The sequence below is a fragment of the Choloepus didactylus genome, chromosome 19, assembly GCF_015220235.1.
Source record: "Choloepus didactylus isolate mChoDid1 chromosome 19, mChoDid1.pri, whole genome shotgun sequence".
Taxonomy (NCBI): Eukaryota; Metazoa; Chordata; class Mammalia; order Pilosa; family Megalonychidae; genus Choloepus; species Choloepus didactylus.
Genome location: NC_051325.1, coordinates 53,710,329 through 53,735,890, shown reverse-complemented (window position 1 = coordinate 53,735,890; position 25,562 = coordinate 53,710,329). Strand labels below are relative to the sequence as shown.

The window sequence follows — 25,562 nt, the reverse complement described above, 5'->3', positions numbered from 1 at the left end:
TTCTCCAAAGAAGATATACAAATGGCCAATAAACACATGAAAGATATTATTAACCATCAGGTAAATGTGAATCAAAATCACAGATACCATTTCATGTGTACTAGAATGGTTACCATTAAAAAAACAAAATAATAAGTGTTGGAGAGGCTACAGAGAAATAGAAATACTTGCTTTTTGTTGGTAGGAATATAAAATGGTGCGGTTGCTTTGGAAAACAGTTTGGTGGTTCCTCAGAAAGTACAGAATACCATTTGACCTGGGGTTTGGGATTGAATCATGTCCAACACAAAAGGAATGTTCAGTTCTAACACCTGGTTCTGTGGGTGTGAGCCCATTTGCAAACAGGACCTTTGAGGATTCTATTAGTTAAGGTGTGTCCAAAGCAAATAAGGGTGGGTCTTAATCCAATATGGCTGAAGTCCTTATAAGCAAAGGAAATTGGACACAGAGAGAAAGCCAAGGAACCCAGCAGATAAAAGAGAAGACGTCACCATGTGCGTTGCCATGTGACAGAAAAGCCAGGAACCAGGCCAGCCAGAAGATACTGATCCCAAGAGGAAGCAAGCCTTCTAGCCTCTACAACCATGAGCCAATAAATTCCTATTGTTAAGTCAACCCACTCTATGGTATTTGTCTTAGCAACTAGGAAACTAATACACTTGGCAATCCCATTTCTAGGTATATAATCAAAAGAACTGAAAAGCAGGGATGCCAACAGATATTTGCACACTGATGTTCATAGTGGAATTATTCACAATAGCCAAAAGGTGGAAGCAACCCAAGTGTCCTTCAACAGAGGAATGGATAAATAAGATGCGTTATATACGTACAATGGATTATCCAGTCATAAAAAGGAATGAAGTACTGATACACACAACAACATGGATGAACCCTGAAGCCATCATGTTGAGTGAAATAAGCCAAACACAAAAGGACAAATATTGTATGATCTCACTGATATAAAATAACTAGAAAAAACAAATTCTAGAGTCAGAATCTAGAATACAGGTTACCAGGGACCAGGGTGGAGGTAGGGAAGGGGGTAGTTAACGTTTAATGGGTACAGGGTTTCTGTTTGGGGTGATAGAAACTTTTTGGTAAGCAACAAAATTGTGAACCTAATTAACACCACTGAATTATATATCTGAATGCAGTTAAAAGGGGAAATTTTAGGCTGTATATGTTATTAGAACAAAAAATTTTTAAAAGCCTAGGACTAATGCAAACTATAATAATACTGTTTTATCAATTGTAATAAAGCTACCCCACTAATGCAAAATGTTGATAATAGGGAAAACTGTGGGGAGGGGGATGTATATATGGGAACTCTATCTTCTGCATGATTTTTCTGTAAACCTATAACTTCTCTAATAAAAAAAAAAATTAACAAAAGTAAAAGAAAATTTAACAACTAAAAATAAAAGGGAAGAAAACACCAAAAAAAAAATTTCAAGAAAACTTCCCCAAACTGAAGAACAAGGCCTATCAAGTGATCATCATTATGTTGAAAACAGACCCATTCTAAAGTACATTAATGTTCAATTCCAGAACCCAGTGACAAAGAGAATATTCTGTAAGTTTCCAATTAGAAAAACAGCTCATTTTCAAAGGAAAAGGTATCAAACAGCTTTAGACTTCACAAGAAAAACACTGAAAGCTGGACAGCAATAGAGCAATGCCTTTGATATTCTAAAGGAAAATGACTAGCAACTTAGAATTTTGTACCTGAGTGAGAAGGTAGAATAAAAACATTTCCAGACATGGATGGTCAAAATACCATCCATGCTCCATTTTCTCAGCAATCCAATGGAGGAGGTCTCCCCTAGATCAAATAAATGCACCAAGAAAGAGAAAGACATAGAGTACACACACACACACACACACACACGGAGGGTGGAGGGGAGAGAGATTCACATAAGAGAGAAGCAAAAGAAATTTCCATAAAAACTGTGTCAACAACATGCCTTCTTTTTTTTGATCCAACCTTTTAACCTAATGAAAGTACTAGCGGGAAATGAGGGGAGACATGACATCCAGGAAACAGGGAATCTAATCGAGAAGAAAAGCAAAGGCAGTCTCACGAGGACAGCTGTGTGTGGCTAGCGTACAGAACCACCAGCCCAGATGGAGAATGGTGGTCTCCAGCAGGGATGTCTCCAAGAAGAAAACCGGAACTGAGAAATCACCTGATACTGCATAGTCCAATACAGCATCCACTAAACACATGTGGCTGTTGAGAGCACTTGGAATGTGGCCAGTCTAAGAAGATATGTGCTTTAAGTGTAATATACACATCCAGTTTTGAAGACTTACTATGACAGAGGAAAGTAAACTATTTCAAATATTATTTGTTGAAATAACATTTTGAACATATTGGTTAAATAAAACATACTATTAAAATTAATTTCATCTTATTTTTACTTTTTTTAAAATTATGGCTACTAGAAAAATTAAAATTACATATGTGAGCTGCATTATATTTCTTTTGGAAAGAATTGACCTGAAGAACTGAACTTGTGGAAAACTGAAAGGCTATAAGAAGGTATGGGAAGAACAAGCAATAGGTACAAAGAAAAATAGGCCAACGAAAAAAAACAAGGCAATGATTAACTTAGGGAATAATTAAGAAAAAAAGAAACACACAACACTATCTGTGATAACATGCACAGAAAAGCAATATAAATAATGAGTACTGATTTCACCAAAAAGCCTAACATTTTAGGAGACAGGGAGAGGGAAAGGAGATAGGATGGCTATTTAAGGAAATTAAATCCTCTATCTTGTTAGAGGTCTAAATTAATTAATCAAAAGATAAACATTTTACTTAGAAATATAGAGATGTATACAAGGTAAACCAACAACCCTCAGATGTTGTTTTCTCCAATGGAGAAAGACGCGAGGGAGGGGAGAATGGGCAGAGAACCGTCTTTTATTATAAGCCTATTATACTACTCTTTGACTTCTTATATCATGTGCATATTCAACTTGGTTTAAAAAAAAAAACAATGCCAATATTCTGCTACTTTACTTTTTTACAAAATTGTAAAATGGCAGAGAAGAACTTTCTCTGTTAACAATGACCAGCTAATAACTTACAAGCCTGATAAATTATAAACCTGCCCGTGATTGAACAAAATTAATCCCGTAGCAACGTATCAGTCACATCATTTATGCAAGAGAATAAGCTTTTGGGGACATGCTATAGAGCACAGAAAAATAATCTGAAGGAACAAAAATTTAGGTTGTAAATTCACAATAGTACAAATTCTGCCCTGTGAGGCGAAACAACCTGCTCAACCTTGCTGATGTGACTGGATGGAACAGAAGGAGCTCATGTCAAGCATATTCTTCGAAAGATGGAGGCAATTCTTAATACAGAAAAACCACTGGACTAACAAATATTCACTCTGGCAAAAGAGGGGCCAAAATATCATCAATAGTGTGCAGCTAACTGTTCAGCCAAAAGGATTATTAATATGAGCTTTATTTGGTGCCTAAAAAAGAAAGTAAATAAAAGCTGGGCATGTCTTTTAATAGTATATTGGGAAAATAAAAGCTCTTTACAGAATACTTTTTAAAAATACTTTAAAACTAAGGTACATTCATGTAGTAAAATGCACAGATTCTAATTATGTAGCTCAATAAGTTTTAAAAATTAACTGAGTTATAATTTACAAATAATAAAAACACTCATTTTAAGTGTTGACTGTGATGAGTTTTGACCAATATCTACACCCATGTAACCATCACCATGATCAACATACAGAACATTTCCAACACTCCAAAAAGTTCACGTGTGCTCCTGCTCTACTTGATTTCATCTTCCATTGCCTCCCCAGTCAACCACTGATCTGCTTCCCGTCACTCTGTATCAGATTTGTTTTTTCCTAGAACAACTTATAAATGGAATCATATGGTATATACTCTTCTATCTGGCTTCTTTTGCTCAGCACAAATGCCTGGGACCTCCATCTACGCTGTGATTTCTATCAGTAGGGTACTCCTTTTTATGGCTCAGTAGTATTCCATTGTATGGATATACACACATTTGTTTATCCATCCACTATAGTTTTTAGTATCTAGGTCTTGCATATACTTCATGAAATTTATCCCTAAGTAGTTCATACTTTTGGTGCTAATGTAAATTGTACTTTGAATTTGAACTTCAAATTGCTTATTAGTATATAGAAATTTATTTTTTACACTGACCTTATATCCTCCAACCTTAACATAGTTTTAGTAGATTCTTTAAGATTTTCTACATACACAATCATGTCACCTGTGAAAAAATTTTACTTCTTCCTTCCAATCTGTATGTTTTTTCTTTCTTTCTTTCTTTTTTGCCTCATTGCATTGAATAAGACCTTTAGTAAAATATTGAGTAGAATAGATGAGAAAAGACAATCCTTTTCTTGTTCCTTATCTTCAGAAGCATTCATCTGTTCCCCAACAATTAAGCATAGGTTTTATATAGATGCCCTTTATCAGGATGAGGAAGTTCCCTTCTATTCCTAGTTTGCTGAAAGGTTTTATACATGAAAGAGTGGTGAATTTCTCAACTGCTTCTTCTCTACTGAAATAATCACATGGTTTTTCTTTTTTTATCAATTAATGTGGAGAACTCGGTATCTTTTTATGGTTAAACCAACCTTGCATTCCTAGGATAAATACCATTTGGTCATGGTGTATTACCCTCTTTACATATTGCTGGATTCAATTTGCTAATATTTCGTTAAGGATTTCTGTGTCTTCTGCATGAGAGATATTGGTCTACAGTTTTCTTTTCTTGTCATGTCTTTATCTGGTTTTGGTTGTAGATAATCCTGGTATCATAAAATAAGCTGGGAAATATTCTTGATTTTCTGAAAGAGTCTATGTAGGATTGGTGTTTTTAATTCCTGAAGTGTTTGGGAGAAGTTACCAGTGATGCCTTCTGAGCCTAGAGTTTTCTTATGGGATGGTTTTTAATTACAAATTCTATTTCTTTAGTAGGTACAGGACTGTTCAAATTTCCTATTTTTGAGTCAGTTTTGGTCATTTGTATTCTTCAAAAATCTCTGCCATGTCATCTAAGATGTTGATCTTATTGGCATAAAGTCAGATAAAATACTCCCTTCCTTATTAATATCAGCAGATCTGTAAGGAGAATTTTTTCTCTTCATTCCTGATATTGTTAGCTTGTGTTCACTTTTTTCTTTACAAAGAATTTTCATTGAACTGACATTCTCCACTGTTTACTATTTTACTGATTTCATACTCTTATCTTTATTTCCTGTCTTCTACCTACTTTGGATTTAATTTGTTCTTTTTCTAGTTTCTTAAGATTTTTATCTTTCAGACCTTTGTTCTTTTTTTGCTATAATTACCTCTAAACATTGCTTTAGCTGCAGCCCACACATTTTGATATGTTGTGTTTTCATTTCCATTCAGTTCAAAATATTTTCTAGTATTCTTTGTGACTGATTTTTTTACTCAAGGATTATTTAGACTTGTACTGCTTCATTTTCAAATATTTGGGGATTTTATAGCTATTGTTATGGATTTCCAATTTAATTCTGCTGTAGTAATAAATCTTCCTTTAAAATTTATTGATGATTATTTTATGATACAGAATACAGTCTTAGTAAATGTTCCATGTTCACCTGAAAAGAACGTGTATTCTTCTGTTGTTTGGAGTGCTCAATACGTATCATTTAGGTTAAGTAGGTTAAGTCTTTTAGGCCCTTATTGATTTTCTGTCTACTTGTTTTCTCAATTATCAAGAGAACAGTGTTGAAATCGCCAATTAATTACAGATTTGTCTATCTCTCTTTTTAGCTCTATCAGTTTCTGCTCATGCATGTATTTGGAGACTCCATTATTGGGTGACTCCATCATTACAAAATGTCTCCCTTTACCGTTAGTAATATTTCTTTTCTACTTTGTATGATATTAGTACAGCCACTTTAGCTCTCTCTTGATTAGTGTGTGCATGGTATATCTTTTTCCTTTTCCTTTTAACTTATTTATGTCTTTATCTTTAAAGTGGAATTCTTGTGGGCAGCACACAGTTGGGTCTTGTTTTGTTTTTTAATCCAACCTGACCAACTCTTTCCTTTAATTCAGGTGTTTAGACCATTTACATATATTACTTAGTAACCGATATGGGTGGATTTAAATCTACCACATTGCTAGCTGTTTTCTACTTGTACCATCTGATCTTTGTTCCCTTCCCCTCCCTCCCTGTCTTCTTTTGGATCTTTTTGTTGTTGTTGTTTGTATTTCATCTTTTCTCCACTGTTGGCCTATTAGCCATACCTCTTTATTTTCATTTCTTAGTGTTTGCTATAGGATTTACAATACGCACATTTAACTTATAACAGTCAACCTCCAAATAATATAGCACTTTACCAATAATGTAAGAACAGTGTACTTCTATTTCCTCACTTGTCCTTTGTGTTAATGTCATATATTTTACTTCTACATGTTATAAATCTCACAATGTATTATTTTTGGTTTAAGCAATTACCTCTTAAAAAATTTTAAGTTGAGAAAAATGTATTTCATGTTTATTTACATATCTGCCCCTTCCAGTACGCCTCATTCTTTTGTGTAGATCCAATTTTCCATCGTTTATCATCTCCCTTCTGCTTCAAGGACTTCGTTTAACAACTTATGCTAGTCTACTGGTGACAAATTCAGCTTTTGTTTGTCTAAAAAGGTCTTTATTTGGCCTATGATTTTTTTTTTAACTTATTTGAAATACCCTCAAATTTACAGGACAGCTACAAAAACAATATAACCTCATACAGACAACTTCAACATATCCCTATCCCAGACACCCAGATCCAACCCTAACACCCTGCCACATCTGCCACTGCCACCCATCCATCTGTCCCTCTGTCTGTCCATTTACCCATCAATCTATTTTTGAACACAAGTTGTACACATCACGCTCCTTGGACATTTAATATGCCATGTTCATTTCCGATGAACAAGAATGTGCACATATGTACCCACCTTAAGTGCAGTTATCAAGTTTGAAAAATTTAACACTGACAAAGTTTATAGACTATATTCCAATTTTATCACATATCCCAACAATGTCCTTTTGAGCTTTCTCTCCTCCTTTATTAGATCCCGAACAGGATCACATTTTGCCAGTAATTGTCACTGTTTTTTTAGGTGCTCTTTCCTTTTTTTTTTTTTTTTTTAAATTGTGGGAACATAGATACAACATAAACTTTCCCATTTCAATCACTCCCAAGCATACCACTCAATGGGATTAATCACATTCACAATGTTGTGGTACCTTCACTACATTCCATTACTAAAAACTTTCCCATTTCCCCAAATACCCATTTTGTATTATTAACTCCCCATTCCTTCTGTCCTCTTTCTGTGGCAACCTGGTACTCTACTTTCTGTCTGTATGAGCCTGCATATTCTCCGAGTTTCTCTGAGTTACCATAGGGCTTAAATGTAACATCCTAAATCTGTAACAATCTCCTTTGCTTTAATACCAACTTAACTTCAAGGGTGTACACAAACTATTCCCTCCCCCTATCTTTACAGAGTTCTTGTCACAAAGAACATGTTTATACATTATGTATAACTGATTCTCATTACACTTTTTTGCATTTGCCTTTTAGATCGGAAGGAAACTAAATATATAAACTAAATACAATAATACTGACATTTATTTTTACCCCCGTCATTACCCTTACTGGAGATCTTTATTTCTTCTTGCAACTTCTATCTATTGTCTAGTGTCCATTTTCCTTCCCTTTCAACCTGCAGAACTCTCTTTGGCATCTCTTGTAGGGATGCTCTAACAGTGATGAACTCCCTCAGCTTTTGTTTATCTGGTAATGTCTTCATCTCTTCCTCATTAAAAATTTTTTTTTCAACAAATTAATTTTCTTACTTGATAGACTAAATTCAGTACTATATTTGTTTTCATAACATCCAACATGTCTTACATCAAACATAACCACTTTCTAGACAGTGACTCCTGGTGGGAAAATCAGTTTTATTTGGCTCCCCCCAATGTTAATTAGGATAGTTTCCAGGCATATCAGTGATCAAAATGTTTTTCCCTACAGCTACTCCTGCATTCTTGATTAGTTTCTTCTGCACATCATCCAAAGAAAATTCATGTGGTGTGATTACACTTTTTTTTTTTTTAAATACCAGGATTTCCAAAACAAGAAAAATACCAACATTTAAAATGTCAATGTTTCTAGTCAAGAAGAGTTCAATTAAATTTTGTCAATACATTATAGTTTAACTTATGCTAGAACTGTAAAAACCTCAGGTCTTCTTATTTACATAATACCAACATTTCATATTAATGAACAAATTATTTGGGTTCCACATGAAGATATTAAGTGATGAGAAAGAGAAAAGCCCAAGCTCCCAAAAATATATATACAGAAGCAACCTAATGAATATAACTATTCAAAATATACACTAACCAACTGCAAACTAAACTAAAGATTAACCTTAAAAATATACATTTTAGAACATAGTGACACTGCTGGTTTGAAGCTGTTATGTACCGCAGAAAAGGCCATGTTTTTTTAATCCATTCCTGTGGGTGCACACCTATTGCGGGTGGGACATTTTGGTTAGGTTATTTCAGTTTGAGACGTGACCCAGCCCATTCAATTCCTTTTTTACTGGAATCCGTTATGAAAGGATAAAGGACAAAGAGCTCTGAGAGAAACACCCAGAGAGCTCAAAGAGAGAAAAGGCCCGGAGATGCTGAGAGGACCCACAGAAGCTCAGAGAGGAGGCCACTGGAACCAGGAGCTGAAGGTAAAGAAACCTGGGAATGAGGGACCAGCAGACGCCGGCCATGTACCTTCCTATGTAAAAGATGAACCCCGGATGCCAGCAGCCTTTCTTCAGAGAAGATATCATCCTGTTGATGCATTACCTGAGATATTTTCATAGCCTCAGAACTATAAATTTGTAAACTAATAAATCTCCATTGTAAAAGCCAACCCATTTCTGGTATATTGCATTCCAGCAGCTTTGGCAAACCAAAAAAGACACCCTCATGAAAGGCAGCAAACTGAAGATATTAAAACAATTGCCATTATTTTAGCTACTGTACATCAAGTCGAAAAGATCAAGATAAAAGAAATGTTTCATTTTCATTAAATTTAAATACTTAAAATAGCAAATATTTAATAATTGGTAGAATTAAATATTAAAGAATATACACAAATGATTTGAATAGGTTTTATATTTAGTAACTTGCATGGTTTTACACTGGCTCTTTTATCACTAATTTAGGAGAATCAGATATATTTCCCTCCATATATTCTGCAGTAAGATTTCAAATTTATAAATATGGCATTGTTTTAAATATTAAGTTTTTATATGAATATTGGGTGTATTCTTATTTTCCTTTGTTTCCTGGGTATTATCTGGTCTATAAAGAAAACCCTTGTATATCACAATCAAAACTCACCTAGGTTATTAGACTGTTGCCATAATTGGGTTACAATTACTTAGATTCATTATTTGGAATTATACTTACTAAGGCAGACCTAAATAAAACATATCTTCTAGAAGAATTTCACATTTACATTTACCTGCACTGCAGAATGGGTTCAGGCAATACTATAGCTGTTAGGAAATACTTACTTTACTTAAACAAACTTGTTATTTTTGACTATTCAGAATGCCTAATCAGCTTTACCTTTGAATTCACTTTAAACTATATTTGACTCAGTCCAAATAGAATGTTTTTAAATAGAAGTTAGGCTTCATTAAGGTAACAACTTTAAATTGGAAAGAAAATTAATATACTGAAATTTTCAAATTTGACAAGTTTAGTAAAAAATTTTAGCATGTGTTGATACATTATTTATCAGCTTTTATCTTTCTGTACTTCCTTAGTGTTTGCTTGCTTGCTTTACCTCTCTAGTTCACTGGATTGCTATTATTCATGTTTTCATGGCTGTCATCTTCACAGTTACCTAATCTTGTAAAGCCTTTTCCACATCTGTTTAGCCAATTATACAGGCTATTTTTGGCTAGGTCACCTGCAGGGAACACCACAGGTGTGTGCTTTCTGAGTAGCGACATACATCTCTTTATTTTTTTTTTTTTTATTCAGTTTTATTGAATATATTCACATACCATACAATCATCCATAACCGTTCACAGTACGATCATATAGTTACACATTCATCACCACAATCTATTTCTGAACATTTTCCTTACAGCAGAAAGACTCATAATAAGAATAAAAAATAAAAGTAAAAAAAGAACACCCAAACCATCCCCCCCATCCCACCCTATTTGTCATTTAGTTTTTATTCCCATTTTTCTACTCATCCATCCGTACACTAGATAAAGGGAGTGTGATCCACAAGGTTTTCACAATCACACCGTCACCCCTTGTAATCTACATTATTAAATAATCGTCTTCAGGAGTCCAGACTACTGGGTTGGAGTTTGGTAGTTTCAGGAAGTTACTTCTAGCTATTCCAATATGTTAAAACCTAAGAGGTGCTATCTATATAGTGCATAAGAATGTCCACCAGAGTGACCTCTCGACTCCATTTGAAATCTCTCAGCCACTGAAACTATTTCGTCTCATTTTGCATCCCCCCTTTCGTCTCATTTTGGTCAAGAAGATATTCTCAATCCCTCGATGCCGGGTCCAGATTCATCCCTGGGAGTCATATCCTGCATTGCCAGGGAGATTTACACCCCTGGGAGTCGGGTCCCACGTAGGGGGGAGGGTAGTGAGTTCAGCTGCTGAGGTGGCTCAGTTAGAGAGAGAGGGCCACATCGGAGCAACAAAGAAGTACTCATGGGGAGACTCTTAGACACAATTATATGCAAGTTTAGCCTCTCCTTTGCAGTAACGAGCTTCATAAGCGCAGGTCCCACGATCGAGGGCTCAGCACATCAAACCACCAGTCCCAATGTCTGTGATACTTCCAACACTATGTATCCTTAGGTCACTTCCACCCATTGCAAATCATGATTACTGGTCTCCATGAACAACAGGTTGCAAATGTCCACTCTGCTCTCGGATCTTCAAATGACATACCCCATAATGAGGTTCCAACACTTCTGCACCTTCCCCCAGCTCCTCGGGGTGGGGGGCAAGGGGAGGCTGTAAATATATTTTTTATTCTGTGCCCAAATTACTTTGGGATGTGTAACTATTTCACTCTAACCTATACTAACCTACCATATCTCACTTCCTATTCAAAGTTCCATGTAATTGTGGTGTTTGAACAAACTGACTGTAGAGTTATATTGTTTAGAAAATATAGATCCTGCACCAAATAGACATCTCTTCCCTTGGTCTCACATGGAAGTTGAAGTTTTAAAACACAGTCAGTTTCAACCTTTACCCTTTGGCCTGATTTACCCTAGTCTTAACCAGATCTGCTTCATTCATGTCAATAACTGAAGTCTGGGCTCTTTTTCAGCTTTTTTTAAACAATTGCTGTATGCACTAATACTGACATTCATATCTGCCGAGCTCTAGCTCTGAGTTTCAGGTGTCTCAGAGATACGCATTGTTCCAGAGACCAATCAGGTTATACACTAAGGGATCAGTTTAGAGACAGGCATTACAATTCAGGAATAGAGTTGACTGCTGTAAGAGCTTACAATCTAGGGACTATTACAATAATCATGTCCACATTAGGCTATGTTCTAAGATTCAATTCTGAGTTTACACACTGTAGTTAGTCCATATTGGTGAGGCATTATGGCGTTTGCCTTTATTTCTGGCATACTTCACTCAAATACTGTGTACAGGGTCCATTCACCTAGTTGTGTGTCTCACAGCTTCACTCCTTCTCGTAGTTGCTCAATATTCCATTGTATGCATATGCCATAGTTCACCATTCTGTTCCTCAGTCTATGTACCCTTAGGTCACTTCCACCCATTGCAAATCATGATTACTGTCTCCATGAACAACAGGTTGCAAATATCCATTCATGTCTCTGCTCTCAGATCTTCAAATGGCATACCCCATAATGAGGTTGCAGGACCTTATGGTCCCCACATACTTTACTTTTTGAGCCACACACATCACTTAAAATGCTGAAGCAAGGGCAAAAACATCTGTCATCTTGGTATCTAGGAACTCCTTGCCTTTGCCAATTTGAAGCATTTACAATTTTCATCCTTTCTAAGAGACAGTAACAATGTGAATGGACTCAGTCTATCATGAGTAGAAGAGATACTGGCATGAAGGGGGCAGCTTCAAAGCATTCCATTTTGCTAGGGAAGTCACAACTCGCTTTTCTTGAAGTTCGTCCACAACAAGCAGTCAAAACTCCAAATGGGTTAGAGGTCAGCCTTGGAATTGGAGTATTGTTAGCACTGGATACTTTTTCCCTGGGTAATTTTTGGCAAGGGCCAATTCAGTCTTTTTGTCTCCTTTGCTAATGTTCTCCACTGTTCACAGCATTCTTCTAGATGAATATGAAGTTCACTGGCTGGTCCACTAAGTATTTTAACTAGTCTTTGAAATCCAAAAGTTGGCACAAAACCAGAAAAGGAATTATTGCCAAATATCACATCATTAAAATAAGGATATAAATGGTTTAAGTCATCATCAAAAAACAAATCTTAGGAATCCAAGAGTAGAACAGAATGGCCAATGGGTGGGTGGATTTGAACCAAGTTTTTGAAAACTTCAATTATGCCTTAAGTCTCCCATCACATAATTATCAAAAAAGAATGACGCCTGTGTGCAAGTCACACGATTATGAATATTGTCTCAACTTCCCTGTCTGTGACTCCAATAGATCTTGATTGTATTTTGAGATAAGCCATCGAAATGCGTTGGCCCTTCCTCAGGAACATAATGTCCACTCTGGGACTTAGCTTGGAAATTATGTTTGTTCCCATTTTCAATGATCCGATACTGCTGAGCTCAGTAGTTATCACAAAATCTACTTGGCTGCTTTATTTTTTTATCAGTAACTGGTTGAATCAGATTATTTTCTTCCCCAGTCTTTGTTAGTCTTTCCATGTGACTGACAGATTGAATTCTTTCTGTATCATTGAAATCAAAACTAGAAAATGCTGAAGAGGTTTTCTTGACAATACTTCTGAAATAAATTGCTATGTGGGGTTAAATTTATGGATGATAGTCGGGGGAAATCTGAAGAATGGTTAGAACCTTTTGAAGCTGCACGTAAAATGACTATTTAGTTTCATCAAGTTACCCTGACTTTGATAAGGAATAGGAATGTTATTTTTTGTTTGACCATTCATCCAAGTTAGTCTGTTTAAGTTGATACCTCTTGAAGATGTTGCTGAGTTGGTTAACAAATTCAATGATCTAAAATACTCAGAATTGGGGGGGTTAGGTTTAGCAAACTTCTCCTTTACTGTGAAATTAGCAAAATCATTATTAGCTGGAAAAGCTGTGTGAGGTTTTAGACCACACTCTTATTTTAAGCCAAAATCAGCAATGAATGCTTCTTCCTATGCAAACTGCTTTTCTGTAAGATGTGGTGTAGTTTTTTGAAAAGTGAAATTCTGCTTGTCAGGCATTTATCTCCTCCATTTTCTTCTGACTTGCTGGTTTTAATCTGAACTGACTTTAGGTAGGTGTCTGCTTCTACAGTTTTGTGTTTCAGGTGTGACATTGGCTAATTTTTTACTCTCTTGGACACTAAAATATGAACATTTATTAAGCTTATTAGGATGAGCATATTCTGGGTATCTGCAATAGTCTGCATTTTCATTGTATCAATAAACTGGGAAAGGCCTATTTCTGCCCTTTTCTATTGTAATGGTGCTTCAAGACCTTTAGCACATATTTTCTGTCTTCCATAAGGGTAAGTATCAACTGATTCTTTCATGATGTCAGATAGACCAGTCTGAGGTGTAAAACAGTTTTTGATAAATGAATATTCTTGGAATGTTGTCTTAGCTGTTTCATTTGTCTGAATATTGTAATAGTTAGAATGATCACTTTGTGAGGGTACATCCATTGTTCCTAACTAATGAACTAATTTAACTAAATTAACTAAACTTCCATTTCAAGTGTAAAATCTCTCTAGAAGATCTTTTGTTACACTGACTAAAGATTAAATAAATATTTCTAATCTACCAAGTGTGTAAAATTTCCACATAGAGAAAACAAAATAAAATGACTAGAAAGATGAATGCTGGGTAAATTTAGGAGTAAAGCCAAAAAGGAAATAAGAAACTTGCCATGAAACAAGTTCCCAGAAGTGTTCCCTAAACAAAAATACTGAATATTTCAGGAATCATTCAAAGTGTACCGCAGCATTTCAGGGATGGAATAACAGTAAATTAGAAATTTTGCAAGTGGGAAATGACACATACTAAACATGTAACAAACAGATTCTTTACCTATCCGTTTTTCCCCTAGCCAGTTCCTTCAACAGCAAACTTCCTATTCTCACTGCAGATTTCAGAAATGGGATGGAATAAAACATAATGTGTCATAAGTGTCAAACGTACATGCTCTCCTTGAGAATATACTGGAGAATGAAAGGCTTAAAGGTAAATGTTATAAATGATATTGTATCATTTTGTATAGGCATTGGGCACCTAAAATGATCTGAATCTGACAAACTATTTTCTTCAGAGGAAAAAAAGCAAGTTCTTCCAAAATTATGATTTTGGGCTAGAAAATTAACAAAATGCTTGAAAAAGTTTAAACAAAACACCTGCTGAGCCAATTTAAAAAAGTCAAAGAAGTGAGCATGGCAGAAACCAATATTACACGAATAATTTTGAAAGCTACAGTTCTTGATTTCCCATCCTCTCCACTCATTTAATACAATAATAGATGATCTCACAGTGAATACAAAGAAGTAACACACTTACAAAACTCTAATAACAAAGAATGAATTGGGGCTTGAGTGAATTAATTTTTGTATTTACTCAGAAAGTTCATTGCCCATTACTTAAATACCTCCCAAATCCAATTAGGCAAAAAGTCAAACTTGGGGGGGTAGGGGGAGCTGATAATATTCAATTTGATGTCATTTTTCTAAAAACAAAAAAAAACAAAAAAACAAACACAGAAGCCAGTCCAACCCTGCAGAATTATTTTCATGTTTATATTAAGCACATTAAGTTAAACACAGCAATTTTAGTTTTAACACTCCTTGCTCTTCAGTCCCATAAGCGGTGGACGTCTCTTACTGGCTCCATGGTAAAAGGCATTCCTCATTTTAAAACTATTCATCAAATGAGGTGGTAGCACCGGCACCCGTCAGCACAGGAGTCAGGGAAGCAGGGCCCCCTTGCCTCTCCCTCCCCGCCTAGCACAGGCCCAGGCCCCGAGGAGGTACTTTGTGAAAGCTACTGGCTCTCAGAAAGGGACACAGCTTGAATGAAGGGCAATGCAGTACAGTAAAGGCAATATTTAAAACGCAGTAAGTGAACATACAGGGTGAACATTTCCTGAAACTCTCACAGCATCACTGAATAGGGAGATATAGAAATATGGCCTAAACATTAACACACCATATCTTCAAAGTAATGTGCGTTGAACAAATTTTGTTAATCATAAATCTCATTACAAATGGGAACATAAAATTTTTGTATAACAAGGTCTACCCCAAGAAATACGTACATCAAAGTCAGAGGTTAAATGCCTTTTCAAGTCAAAACCAATGCTCTATCCTTTATATGTGGAAGTGAATGAACAATAGAATTTACTACAAAAAACCTTGGTAACTATTATTATTATATTCATTTATAAGGAATTCATATAATCAACATGCTAGAACTCATATGATCAATATTGTTCAATTTTAAGGTAAACGCCAATGCTTAGATTTTAGCTAACCACTACTGAGCTTGTTTGGGTTTAAATTTAAAAGTGATTATTTACTGAATAAAAAAACATGCTAAAAAGTTAACCAAGCACATAAGAATTTTATGTGATCACTGAGAGAGAGGGCTGGAGGAAGGACCAAGCTGGCCAGCACTAAAAAGGCAGCAGGAAACACAGTCATCAGCCCTGCCAGAGCTTGAGAAGCATTGGGTCATCTTGTGCACGGGGGCTTGGGGCAGGGTTAAAAGATAATGGAGTTACAAGCACAAACAGAACGATTATGTGCATTTGGAATATTACATGGAAAAAGCATAATCAACTATTGCTTTACAACAACAAACAAACAAATACTGCTCCACAAACTCTCCACAACTCCGGGGATGGGGGAAGGAAAGGCAGGTGTGGAGGAACACTCTTCCCCACGTTGGCAAGAGGAATGTCTGGTGGAGACAGCGTGGCTGATTTCACACTGTGATGCCTGCCCTTGCTCTAAACACAAAGCAACGGTCAATTAAATATAGAAGAAATCCACACAGTCACAGCTAGGCTCAAAAACAGAATAAGAAAACAAAACAAAGGCCTCCTATTCAAAAGGACCTGCAAGGAAGATAGTAAAACACAGACGTCAACGAAGTCTAAAGATAACCAATAATCAACTAGAAAATAAATAAATCTGTTCCACATGAAATTTATCTTGTAGCTTGGCAGGGACTTTAAAGGTAAATATATTTTAAGATTGGGGATAAATGTAGGAATCATGTATTAAAAAGAAGATATTATGAATAAAAACAGGTAAAAATGAAGCCAAAACAAGACAAGGCAGAACAAATGAGAAATCTTGGAAATGAAGAGGATAATTACTGAGGGGAAAAAAAAAAAAAAAAATCTCGACAGGATAAACCCTGGGTTGAACACAGTCAAAGAATTAGTAGACGGAAAGCTAGTCCAGAGGAATGTACCCAGGATGCAACATGGAGAAACGTGAAACATGACAGAGCAGTTCAGAGACATGGTGGACAGAAAGGCTCCAGCACACACCCAAAAATAAATCAGTACCAGACACTCTGGGGTAAAGGCAAAGCCACAAGACTAGGATAAAGGATCTTCAAAGTAAATTATGAAATCTTTTAGAAGCTTACGAGCTTTAACATTGTTATTCACTTAATATTTTAAAACTCTATGGTTACACAGTCATTTAAATAAGAAATTCTTTATATATATATATATATGAAGGGACCACTGTCATATATGTTATATTACAATAAGGAAATAACTGAAATGGTGGAACTGTAACCAATAACATTCTTTGAAATTTGCTAACTACTTGTTAAATCATATTTTGAAAGCTATCACTTTTCTGTATATATATGTTACATGTCACAATAAAGAATGTAAAAAAATTACATTAAAATATTACTTGTCTTGAAAAAAAGGGGGAAGTACCACTGTCATTGGTGGTGAACCTAAAATATTTACAAGAACAAAGCCACTTTACATATTTGTGGTTAATAGCTATTTTCAATTCCCTAAGTATTATGTAGTTTCTGAACGACAATTTTTTTTGCAGCTACAATAATGTGATTCATTTGAAAATGAATCCTCTTACCTTTAAGAAACCAGTGAAAGTATATTGCTATGGTATTCTACTACTGAAAAACTTTAATACAGACAAAATTAATCTGGACCTTCAACTAGAATTTAGAAGAGAATGATAGCATTCTGAGATCATTATAGTAAACTACTAGAGCCTTTATATTATTTATACACAGAATTAGAACAGAATCATTAACACAAAAGGGTATAAAAATTGCTTTTTCAAGCGTCACTGACTTGAAACCTTATTTTTATAGTCTCTAACAGTATCTACTTAAGAACAAATCATTTATGTTTTCTGTAAAATGTCATAAATTTCACCTTGGACAGAAATCAATACGCAGAAAATGAATCAGACTTACAGTAATTGATGTCAATAAAGCATATTGGAACCAGTATCTTTTTAAATGCTGAGAATCACAAAACTGTTCCTGTAAGAGAACAAACTTAAAACTACTTTCACTTCTGTTTTATTTACCTTCTCCTTTCCATAAGGGCAGTTTACGAATTTCAGGCCCTGAGTTTCTGGTTGTGGGCCAGAGGACAGTGGCGGGCAGACATCTGGACGTGGAAGGCCTGCACCTCCCCTCACAGGGAACCAAGCCACCCACCCCCAGCCTTCTCCCTCCAAGGAGAATTCCCCTGCACTTGGCAATCACAGGCATGGAGGCATCATAGGACCCCACATGATACTCCCACCATGACATAACCAAGAACCATGCTTGCAATACTGGTATTGTTTAGGATAGTTTTGTGCACAATTTAGGAGTGTGAATGGGAGGAAAACAGGATATCAAAATAAAACGAGATTCGCTTCAGAATTTTTGTAAAATTCCAAGAGCAGTAGGAGATCCTGGTATCAGAACTAAGGAAAAGGCATTTGCCTTACTCTTATCAACAAAATGAGTTTACTAGGTACTTTGGAGGATCAAGGATGAAAGAACAAAGTATAAGATATGACCAATGCCCAAAGGCATTAGGAGAAATAGATCTTCAGCAGAGCCACAAAAATAAATCGACAACTTGGAAAGAAAGGAAGCAAGTAACCAAGTGCTCCAGCCTGACTCAATCCCAAAACCAAAAAACACGCCAGACAAAAAGTTCTCCATGAATTTTAATTAGGACTGACTTATGGAGGATTTTTCCCCATGGTGGCTGGTTAGGAAATGGAAGTCAATGATAGCAAACAAGAGGAAGAGGAGTGCTGCAACTAAGTCAGTAGAGCCTCTCTAGATTTGGTTACAAAGGAGCCTCAGCTGAGTCCCGAGAAAGATGATTTCAGCAGGGCCTTGGGAGAGCTGGTTACAAAGAAACTCAGCTGAGTCTCCTGAAAGTTGATTACCAACAGTGATTAGGCTCAAACACCTGCAACCTCTGTACACTGGGCCCAAGGCTCCACCCTTTTCCATAAGGGAGTGAGTGGGTCCCACCCCTGGGCTGCCGCAAAGCTCTTCGCTATAGCTTTCCAAAAAACTGTGGATCAATGAAGCAAGGTTTAGGTTGAATTTATGAGTCCCTTCAATTCATCCAAACACGTACTGAGCACCTACTATGTGGCAGGTACAAAGGATATGAAGATGAACAAGACAGACAAAATTCCTGCCATTGTGGAGCTTGCACTCTAGTGGACAAGACAGACGCCAGGCTCTGAGTTAGACACTTTCACAAGTAATCCTGAAAAATACATTCATGACTACTCATCAAGGTTACCGAGAATTAATAGGAAAACAGAACTGATGAAACCCACTCCCTCCCCACCCCCACAAATGGACAGACACACCACCCTCCCCCAATCCCATGTAACACTAGGGATCTGATCACTTTTGTAAAGGCAGAATGAATGGTTCCAAGGCCCCCACCTCCATCTGCACCTGCATTTTTCTTTTTGCTCCTTTCTGCACTTCAACTATGAGTTCTGGAACTGAAATGTGTGCTACAATACCAGGATGTACACACAAAACTATATACATTGTACATATGGGCAATTTAAGGATAACTTGATCTACACACAGATTTTTCATCATTTTAGACCCTAATCCATGACACAAAGCTAATTTAGGATGTTGCTAAATAAACAGCAAAGATCTTAAAAATTAGGCTCAAGAGAAAAAATCTCTGTGTCGTTTTGGTGAGAAGACTCTTTGAGTAACTACTACTACTACTGCTGCTGCTGCTGCTGCTGCTAAAGTCACCTGTTTAATGAATGCCTATTATTTACAGAGCCAAGTCATGCTATGTCTTATCACAAGGTTACAAAAGACAAAAACCTGTTTTAGCCCCTATGCCTGTGGTTTTCTCCTTAATCCCCCCCACTAAGAATTCAGGCAGTACTCAACATTACAGGATGACTTTAGAGCCACTCGAATTTAGTTATTGTAAAGTAATGTATTCATAAATGAGTTTAAAATCGGTAACAACAAACAAATGGTGGCATATGTTATACCTGCTCATAAGATATCTGGACATGTAGCAACATGAGAGCAAGATGCTACTGCTACAGGCAATGGGAAAACCCTTGGAGGGTTCTGGAGGAGGATATAAGGTATGTGGCTAAGGTGTACAAGATGGATTAAAATGGGGGAAGAGCCACAAGGAGCACAAGATGGCAGGCAGGCTCTCAGGTAACCCCAGCATGATGTAATCCTAACGGAAATGTTTTACATCAGACAGAATGGCTAAGACCTTTCTTATGCTGAAAATAAACACAGTTCAAAGTTTGCTTCTATCCAGGGGGAACTTCCAACAACTGGCAGGTTTTAGAAATTTTAACAAAGTTGTAGTGTGCATTACACCATACAGGAGGAAATAAATAAGCAAACACAAAAGTGAGGACAACTTATTAATATCACTGCATTTGGGGATGGAAAAATATGCATTCTGAAAAGCAGAAATCTCACAGAAATAAAAGTTAAACTTCAAGAATAAATATATATTTTTTAACCAATTGTACTTACATTAATTAGAATGACTACTATCAAGTCTAACTTAGAAACACCACACTCAGGTGGGTTTAAATACTGTTTTTTCTAAAGTATGTTTCCTGAAACTTTAGACCTTTTTTTTAAAAAAATAAACTTAATTGTTGGGTATAACATCTAAAGAAAAATACACAGAATAAAAGAACACAAATCATAATTGTTCAGCTTGATGAATTTTTGCAAATAACACATTGATATAAACACCACCATCCAAACCAAGAAACAGAATATTCCAGTACCCTCTAGCTCTAATGATGCCTCCCCTCCAGTCACTACCAACCCTTACCTCCTAACCTCTAATATGATAGTTTTGCCTGTGTTCAAACTTTATGCAAATGGATTCCTAAAGTATGTCTTCTTTTGTGTCCAACTTCATTTGTTTAACATTACGATCAAGGAACTCATCCATGCCATTGTGTGTAGGAGGAATTCATTCTTTTTCATTGCTGCACAGTATTTCCTTGTATTATGAAGTCATATTACAATGTATATATCCTGTCTACTATTGATGAACATCTGGGTTGTTTCCAGTGTCTAGTTATTATGAACAATGCTGCTAAGAATATTCTAGAGCATGTCTTTTGGCCTACATCTTCCACATTTCTATTGTCTATGTAGCTAGGAGGGAGCCAGCAAAGGAGATATATATTGTTTGGCTTTAGCAGATACAGCCAAACAGTTTTCTAAAGTGGTTATGTCAATTTATCCACATCCTTTTCAACACCTGCTATTTTAACTGGTGGATATACAGTTATTTCACTGTGGCTTTAGTTTGCATTTCCCTGATGATTAATGTTGGTGAATACCTTTCCATATACTTATTGGATGGTTTGGGTATCCTCATTTGTGAAGTCCCTGCTCAAGTTGGTCTGCTCTTTTCCTATTAGTTTGTCTGTTTTCTCCTAATGATATGCAGGTGGTTCCTTATATATTCTGGGCACAAGTGCTTTGGTGGTGGTCACATGTTTTGCAAATATCTTCTCCTAGTCTGTGGCTTGCTTTTCACTCTCTGATCAGTCAGCTTTTGCTGTTTCTAACCACTCCAAACTCAGAAGCATACAACTACTTGTTTGCTCATTATTTTACTATGGGTTGGCCATTTGTGCTGAGTTTAGCTGGGATGGTTTGTCTCTGTTCCATGTGATGCTGGTTGGGCTAATACATACATCTGTTGTCAGCTGGTGGTCTGATGATCTCATTCACACATCTGATGCTTGGTTGGCTTTCAGCAAGGGTGATGGAGGTAACCGGGTCATCCAATAGGCTAACCTGGGTTTGTTCGTATGGTGGTGTTTGTAGAATTCCCAAAACAGCAAGGGAGGGCAAGGCCCAATATATAATTACTTTTGTAGGCCTCTGTTGTGTTACACAAGTTAAGATTTTATTGGCCAGCACAAGTCACATGACAAAGCACAAATTCAAAAGTGAAGGAAGAGACTCCACCTCTTAATGGGAGCCACACTCAAAGTAGTACGAAGACAAAGTAGGGATGAATTTCTGGATAGTTCCACAAACAACCTGGCCACACATTCTTAATTGAAATGTAATCCAATTTATCATTTTTTGAGGAACAAAAGTTTTTAATTGAAATGTAATTCAATCTATCAATTTTTTTCCTTTATAGTAAGCTTCCTTTTGGTATCTTGTTTAAGAAACATTTGCCTATCCCAAATTCATTAACACATTCTCTTATTCTGAAAATTCATCTAAAGAAAAAAAATGTTTTCCATACATTGTAATTTATATCTTGGTTATTACACCTCAAAATGTTGCAATAAAATGTACAGACAACAATATAAGGCTTGCCTGTCCGTTCTAACAGCTGTTTATGTGCACAGGAAGCACAACTTTAATACAAAAGCCTAACTTGTTCGCAGGTGCTCAATGTCTGCTGGACACTGCACACACAGTGACTTGTCTCTTTCTGTCCTTTGCCTACTTACCCTTTGGAATATTTGTGTTTTCCTTATTCATATAAGGTCTTTACATATACTTAAGCCATTAATTCTTTGTTTTTGTTGGAAACCACTTTTCCATTATTTGTCTGAACATTTAAAAAATGTTATGTATGAGAAGTTAAATTTAAGTCTTCAAGGACAATCACAAAACTGTCAATATAGCAGTAACAACAGAACTGCTACCACTGCTTTATAAGATTATGAGTGATTTTAATTTTGTTTTTTAATTTTTTTCTAGAGTGAATAAATATATATTACTTGTATAACAAAAAGTTTTAAAGTGATTTTAAATTTTTATGTATTCAAACCTACTGACCTTTCCTCTATCATTTCCTTTATTGCTTCTAAATTTAGAAAGTCTTCTTCCTCTGTATTTTTTTTTTTAAACATTTAACCTTAATCCATCTGGAGTTTATTTTCCTTCGCATGTTTGTGCCTGTTATACTGCCTTTAAGTCACATACCATGCTAAGAATAGGAGTGTCTTGGTTCAGTCAGCTTATGGGCTCTGTGACTATGCTCACTGTGATCTCTGAGTTTGCATATTGCAGTAGTTCAAAAGGCTACATCCTCCTCCCTCTCACTAAACTCAAACAGGAACAAAATGCAGCTGCATCTGGTAATTCTGATTTCAGAATGAACAAATCACCATTTTTCATAGATAGATGAGCCATTACAATTAGAGTTGTTTTTAAAGACAGATAAGTCTTACAAAAGATGATGATGTAGGTTAGAGACATTCTTTGCAATCATGTAGCAAATTAAAAATCAAGAGGAACATGAAATTAAAATATAGGAAATTTTTTTAAGCTACAATAGAATTTCTGTAATTAAAATGAATACTCCAGTTCAAATTTATTTATTTATTTTTTATTTGTTTGGTATGTATTATTTGGGAATAAACTTTTAGTGAAATACAATAAAACACTAAAAATATTAAATTGTTTCTGTTCACATATTCATAAGCAGATGTTACATTAAAAAAAATCAAAACATAGCTCTCTGTGACAGTTACCTGATTTCTGACATTAGGTGTAAGCAAATTTTATTTTAAATATATTTAGCTGAAAAGCAACAGAGTAGCTTCTTCAAATTATATCCAGCATAAAATAACAATATCACAATAAATTAGTATACCTTACCACCTCCTCAATATATTCAATAACATGAGATTTTGTTCAAGGGTTCTGTCCTTTCCCCTTCTCTAGTCATTAACCTTGAGCAACAGTTTCATGATCTTTAGGTCAGCTGCCTTCTTAGAGCTGAACACATAAAAAATAAATTTTCAATACAATGGAAGCAGGCAGTGATCCTTTGCTAACAACATAAGATCAATTTTTATAAGCTTTCGAAGGCTGACATATACCAAATCCTTCCTTTAAAGGGTTTGTTCAATATCTCAATGCCACAACTAAAAGTACATAGGAACCAAATCCATAAACATATTACTAGGAACAGCCCTGGGGTCACTATTATTATAAAAATAGCCTTTTGGGCAGCTATTGCAGAGTTAATACCTTTTAAAGATACACAATTAGCTACATACTTTTCCTCCCGAGGCTCACAAGATGGTGACATCTAAGTCAGGCTAGCAAGAAAATACACCCCTAAGACAGACAGACCAAACACTTTGCAAGAATTACAACCAAACACGTTCCAAGAATCAGGATAAATAAGAACTTTAGACCACTAAAACCTAGCCATATTTTCATGCATCAAGAATACATAAACTTAAAAAAAATCACTATTAGAATATTTGCTATCCTACTGCCGAAAAATCAATCTTCACAAGATTACTCAGAGCAAACAGCATAAAGTTTCACTAAGATATGTTCATTAGAGGACAGGATAGTTAAAAACCAGAATTATAAAACACTTGTATAGGTAACTGGTTTTACAACCTAAGCATATTCTTAAAGTTTAACTTACATAATTTGCCAAAGTCAGGTTTTGGGATCACCTTCACAACCAAGTCCACAATATATTAGTGCACTTCCAATCAATTTTTGTCCTTGCATTTCAAGTTGTGCCAAGTTTTGATGGGGCAGGCAGTTAAGTCAACGTCCTGACCTCAGTGAGTCCCCACTTAGTGGGGAAGACCAACTGTAGCCATAAACAAACAAATACTGCTGAGGAGAAAGTACTGCTCAGAGGGGAAATCTAACCTACAGGAAGAAGGGAAAGGCAACAAGGTTAGCTAGTGAAAATGATTATAGTGAATTCAGAAGAAACTGCAGAGCAGCCAACATCTGGTGGAGAAGATACAGAGGTAGCGAACTTCCAGGCACTGCTGACCTGTTGCTTCTCCTTTCGGACTTTGGTTGGCATCAGTGTGAGGAAATAAATCAGACCACTCTGTCCAAGCTGTTTCTCTACCCTGTTACGGCGCTGTTGCTTGAAAGGAAACCTCAGCAATGGTAAGGGCCTGAGGTCGGGGTGGAGAAGAGATGGCCATTCTCCACTGGAGCAACCTCAGAAGCTTGTGTCACTCTCTACGTCCTTGCATCAATCATACCAAAGGTCAGCAAGAAGCGAGCAGGCCCACATCCACACTACAACAGCCTGTGACACAAGTCCCCATACCCAGACTCCTAGGGGTGCACAGGGCACATGTACAATTTCTAAACCTCTTGCCTCCTCTTAACAAGGCAGGAGAGGCTTTCCAGAAGAGATAGTGTGTAAGCCTGTCCATCTCAAAGGAACCTGGTCTGGCTTGTTCACCACTGCAGCACAATGTCTGCAGACAGCAGGCACTCGATAAGGATTTACTGCGTAAGTATGCTAAACAGGTCAGAAAAAACCAAGGTGAAAGAAAGTTATGGATTAGGAAGGAAGAAAACATACAGCAAGAGGAAGACAGTGGAAATAAAATAATGACTGTATAAGAAAATACCAATAGTCAAACTAACTTTGAGGACTCTGCTCTATCTTTGACAGTATGCAGGTAGTGCCTTGCTAGATAGTATTTTAAGTAGCTACTCTGAACACTGCTTTTCAACTAAACATACTTAAAATAAAATTTGCCTCATCTGACTTTAGAAATCAGGTAACTGTCATGGAGAGCTATGTTTTGGCTGTTTGTTTGTTTTACAAATCTGTTTATGAACATGAGGACAGAAACAATTTAATATTTTTGATGTTTTCTTGTATGTGCCCAGCAGAGTCTGTCAAGAGATCAGCTCCCTAGAGGCTGCACTCCACGTGTACTCCCAGACCTCTGCATGATATCTCCTTTCC

At 36.2% G+C, this 25,562-nt stretch overlaps 1 protein-coding gene and 1 pseudogene across 4 annotated transcripts in view; both read right to left on the bottom strand.

The window, feature by feature from the left end:
- PTPN1 (protein tyrosine phosphatase non-receptor type 1) overlaps positions 1-25,562 on the bottom strand; it is an 87,490-nt gene that overhangs the window by 26,316 nt on the left and 35,612 nt on the right. The window lies entirely within an intron of this gene.
- On the bottom strand, positions 11,921-14,952 carry LOC119515503 (annotated as a pseudogene).